The following is a 6000-nucleotide window of genomic DNA, read 5'->3' as shown; positions in this document are numbered from 1 at the left end:
AGAGGGAGAGGGAGAGAGATAGAGATAGAGAGAGAGAGAGAGAGAGAGAGAGAGAGAGAGAAAACATACCAAGAGGGAGGAAGAACCTTTATTCATCTCATGGTAATTCTCTCCTCTCCAGCTTGTACATTCACCTTACACAGAAAAGGAGTGAAATCGATGTTATTAAGCTCTCTCGTTTGCTGTGACCCCAGAGTCCCACTTCCTGGCAGAGGAAACCATCCAGCCAAAAAATCGCTCCCTCTTTTCTTCCACCAATGGAAGGGCCGTTAACTCCCCATTCTCTCCCTCACTCCTTTTCCTCCCTCCATTTTTATTCTGTTTCATTTTTTACAAGGTCTCTCCTGTGAACCGGGAGGCCAGTTGCCAATGAGGCCCTTTCATTTGGCTGATATTGAGTGCAGCCAGGCGGGCGTGCTGTGATGTGCATATCCATTAGGGCTCCACCGCAGAGCTGGAGATTGGCTCTCTGGGCCCTCTAATCCTCCACAGTGGCCGAGGGCTTGTGGGGAGGCTGTGGCCAGCAATAAAGAGGACATACTGGACTGGACTGGACTAGGCTGGACTGGACTAGACTAGGCTGGACTGGACTAGACTAGACTGGACTACACTAGGCTGGACTGGACTGGACTGGACTGGACTAGACTGGCTGGGCTGGACTGAATGGACTGGATTGAATGGAATGGACTTAATGGAATGGACTATTTGGAATTGACTGGAGTGGACTAGGCAGGCTCTGCTCGACTGGAATGGAATAGACTAGACTGGAATAGACTAGACTGGAATGGAATGGACTGGACTAGACTGGAATAGACTATTTTAGACTGGAATGGAATGGACTAGACTGGAATAGACTAGACTGGAATGGACTGGACTAGACTGGAATAGACTAGACTGGAATGGACTGGAATTGACTAGACTGGAATGGAATGGACTAGATTAGACTAAAGTAGACTAGACTAAACTAGACAGGGATTGGACAGGGGACAGAGATTGGCTACCACAGGAGGAATCAGTGGAGCACCTCTGTTGGTCTGGTCCCTCATTTCTCTGTTGGTCTGGTCCCTCAGACTTTGTTTTTTTATTGCTATTAAAAGCATTCATTATTACTTGTGTGCAATAATTTCTTACGACCGACAAACATTTCTGGATCATTAATCGGAAGCTACACACTTATCTCTCTCAGCCTCCCAGATCTGGAATACTACATTCACGTCTTTGTTCCCTGCACAGCGGACTTACCTGTTGATCCTGGCCGAGATGACCGAAGCCAACGCCGGTGTCGAAGAAGAGGAAGGAAAGGGGGACTCCAAGCTAGGCTGAAAAGACGGGCTACACGGCCTCCTCTTCCTGGTATCCTGATGGCTAATGTCTAATCACTGTAAAATAAACTGTAAAATAAACTGTAAAATAAACTCAGAGAAAGGCTTCAATCACAGAGGGACATCAGGGAATGCTGTGTCTGTTTTTACAGTTCACTCGAATCTGCTTTTCAATCAGACGGCTTCTCCATTTTCCATATGGATAGAACGGCGGCTTCTGGTAAGAGCAGGAGGGAGGTGTATGCTTCCTCATCAACAATTCCTGGTTTACCAAAGTTGAAAACATCTTGAGCTTCTGTTCACCTGACCTGGAGTTTCTGATGCTAAAATGCCGACCCCACTATATGCCGATGGAATTCACGAGTGTTATTATCACAGCTGTGTACAAACCGCCACAAGCAAACACCAAGGCGGCACTCAGTGAACCATACAAGAACATTAGCCAGCAAGAATCCTCTCACCCAGAAGCAGTCTTTATTGTTGCGGGAGATTTTAACCAAGCAAGTTTTTAAAAAATTATTCCAAAGTATCATCAACATGTATCCTGCCCTACGAGAGGAAACAACGTGCTGGATTTGTATATACAAAATACAAACATTCATGACGTGTACAAAGCCACAACCCACAATATTGTCAGTCACAGGCTTCGTTTAGGAAATGTGCTGATGATGTTGTAACCACAATAACAATCCGGACATACCCCAACCATAAACCCTGGATGAACGGAGAGATCTGTACCGTGCTGAAAGAACGTACTGCAGTGTACAAGGCAAGCAGGTACAAGCTCAACACATCCATTAGGGACGCAATACAGACCCAAACTTGAATCGATGTTCGACAACTCAGACTCGCAACGAACGTGGCAAGGACTACAGACTATCACGGACTACAAAGGCATATCCAGCTGTGCGGTTCCCACCGAAGCCTCCCTCCCAGACGAGCTTAACACATTCTATGCTCGCTTCGGGGCAGACAATACCGAGCCATCCAGGAAGACTCTCGCTGCTCCGGACAACCAGGTGCTTTCGTCCTCCGAGGCTGACTTGAGGAAAACTCTCAAAAGAGTGAATACTCACAAAGCTTCCAGCCCAGATGGCATCCCTGGCCGCGTCCTCAGAGTGTGTGCTGACCAGCTGGCGGGCGTCTTCTCGGACATCTTCAACCTGCCCCTGTCCCAGGCTGTAGTCCCCGTCTGCTTCAAGGAGACCACCATCGCCCAAGTGCCCAAGAAAGCCCAAGGTGACATGCTTGAACTACTATCGCCCCGTCGCACTCACCCCTGACATCATTAAGTGTTTTGAGAGGCTGGTCATGGCCCACATCAAGGACAGCATGCCAGGCACACTGGACCCACTGAACCCACTCCAATTTTCCCACTGGACCCACTCCAATTTGCCCACCGCTCCAATAGATCCATGGAAGATGCCATTTCCATCACTATTAACACGGCCGTAACACATCTGGACACCAGGAACATGTTCGTACTCTCATCCTTTATTATTTATTATTGTTGTCAAGAAGGAACCAGCGAGTAAGCATTTCATTGGACGGTGTATACCATGTGTATCCTGTACATACGACTAATAAAACTAGAAAACTGAAATGTGAAACCATGTTGGCTTTACAATGCCCTCTGAGAAGGGACAACAAACTCAATTCCACCACAAGGTTTATTTCGATTCACAGGGAATTCTATTCCTCTCTACCCCTCATTCTACTCCTCTCTACCCCTCATTCTACTCCTCTCTAGCCCTGCCCTCAACAGGCCATGAAACACAATTTCTGCTGTGACTGGTTGAGCAGTGCTGCAGTTTCTGCTGTGAGTGGTTGAGCAGTGCTGCCAGTGATAGCAGCAGAGCAACGAATTAATGTGCTCTCTCGTTGCATTCGGAGCTTGATCTATGGCCCCGTGTCAACGATATCACATAGGCGGTTGATTAACCATGGTGGGCAGGCAATTAATTGGGGGGAGGGAGTGGGAGGGAGAGAGAGAGGGAGAAGGGGGATCCAGCAGCTGAAATGGCCAATTGGAGGGTGGTGGGCTCTGGCGGCAGGGGGCAGGCTAGAAAGAGATGGTCCAGCTACTCTAAGCTAAAGCTTTTATCTTTCGGGGATGCTTTTTAAAACGAGTAGAGGGGTTGCCTCTGAGAGGCTATTTACACATTTTGAAAGCCCTTGTTTTTGCAGCCTGTAAAAGCTAGTCCCAACCCAGAGTGTTTGATATTAAATAGATGAGGCCCTGTAGTCCGCCCACCCACTATATTATTATATATTATTATATAGTAGTCCACCCACCCACTATATTATTATATATTATTATATAGTAGTCCGCCCACCCTCTATATTATTATATATTATTATATAGTAGTCCGCCCACCCACTATATTATTATATATTATTATATAGTAGTCCGCCCACCCACTATATTATTATATATTATTATATAGTAGTCCGCCCACCCACTATATTATTATATATTATTATATAGTAGTCCGCCCACCCACTATATTATTATATATTATTATATAGTAGTCCGCCCACCCACTATATTATTATATATTATTATATAGTAGTCCGCCCACCCACTATATAATTATATATTATTATATAGTAGTCCGCCCACCCACTATATAATTATATATTATTATATAGTAGTCCGCCCACCCACTATATTATTATATATTATTATATAGTAGTCCGCCCACCCACTATATAATTATATATTATTATATAGTAGTCCGCCCGCCCACTATATTATTATATATTATTATATAGTAGTCCGCCCGCCCACTATATTATTATATATTATTATATAGTAGTCCGCCCGCCCACTATATAATTATATATTATTATATAGTAGTCCGCCCGCCCACTATATTATTAAATATTATTATATAGTAGTCCGCCGCACCACTATATTATTATATATTATTATATAGTAGTCCGCCCACCCACTATATTATTATATATTATTATATAGTAGTCCGCCCGCCCACTATATTATTATATATTATTATATAGTAGTCCGCCCGCCCACTATATTATTATATATTATTATATAATAGTACGCCCGCCCACTATATAATTATATATTATTATATAGTAGTCCGCCCGCCCACTATATTATTAAATATTATTATATAGTAGTCCGCCCGCCCACTATATTATTATATATTATTATATAGTAGTCCGCCCACCCACTATATTATTATATATTATTATATAGTAGTCCGCCCACCCACTATATTATTATATATTATTATATAGTAGTCCGCCCACCCACTATATTATTATATATTATTATATAGTAGTCCTCCCACCCACTATATTATTATATATTATTATATAGTAGTCCGCCCACCCACTATATTATTATATATTATTATATAGTAGTCCGCCCACCCACTATATAATTATATATTATTATATAGTAGTCCGCCCACCCACTATATAATTATATATTATTATATAGTAGTCCGCCCACCCACTATATTATTATATATTATTATATAGTAGTCCGCCCACCCACTATATTATTATATATTATTATATAGTAGTCCGCCCACCCACTATATAATTATATATTATTATATAGTAGTCCGCCCACCCACTATATTATTATATATTATTATATAGTAGTCCGCCCACCCACTATATTATTATATATTATTATATAGTAGTCCGCCCACCCACTATATTATTATATATTATTATATAGTAGTCCGCCCCCACCCACTATATAATTATATATTATTATATAGTAGTCCGCCCACCCACTATATAATTATATATTATTATATAGTAGTCGCCCACCCACTATATAATTATATATTATTATATAGTAGTCCGCCCACCCACTATATTATTATATATTATTATATAGTAGTCCGCCCACCCACTATATTATTATATATTATTATATAGTAGTCCGCCCACCCACTATATTATTATATATTATTATATAGTAGTCCGCCCACCCACTATATAATTATATATTATTATATAGTAGTCCGCCCTCCCACTATATAATTATATATTATTATATAGTAGTCCGCCCACCCACTATATAATTATATATTATTATATAGTAGTCTGCCCACCCACCATATTATTATATATTATTACATAGTAATAATAATATAATAAGCCATTTAGCAGACGCTTTTATCCAAAGCGACTGACAGTCATGTGTGCATACATTTTTACGCATGGGTGGTCCGGGGGATCGAACCCACTACCCTGGCGTTACAAGCGCCATGCTCTACCAATTGAGCTACAGAGGACCACCCACCCACTATATTATTATATATTATTATATAGTAGTCTGCCCACCCACTATATTATTATATATTATTATATAGTAGTCCGCCCACCCACTATATTATTATATATTATTATATAGTAGTCCGCCCACCCACTATATTATTATATATTATTATATAGTAGTCCGCCCACCCACTATATTGTTATATATTATTATATAGTAGTCCGCCCACCCACTATATTATTATATATTATTATATAGTAGTCCGCCCACCCACTATATTATTATATATTATTATATAGTAGTCCACCCACCCACTATATTATTATATAGTAGTCCGCCCACACACTATATTATTATATATTATTATATAGTAGTCTGCCCACCCACTATATTATTATATATTATTACATA

Source organism: Coregonus clupeaformis, chromosome 26 (assembly GCF_020615455.1).
Source record: "Coregonus clupeaformis isolate EN_2021a chromosome 26, ASM2061545v1, whole genome shotgun sequence".
In the NCBI taxonomy this organism is placed as follows: Eukaryota; Metazoa; Chordata; class Actinopteri; order Salmoniformes; family Salmonidae; genus Coregonus; species Coregonus clupeaformis.
This window is presented reverse-complemented; position numbering follows the sequence as displayed.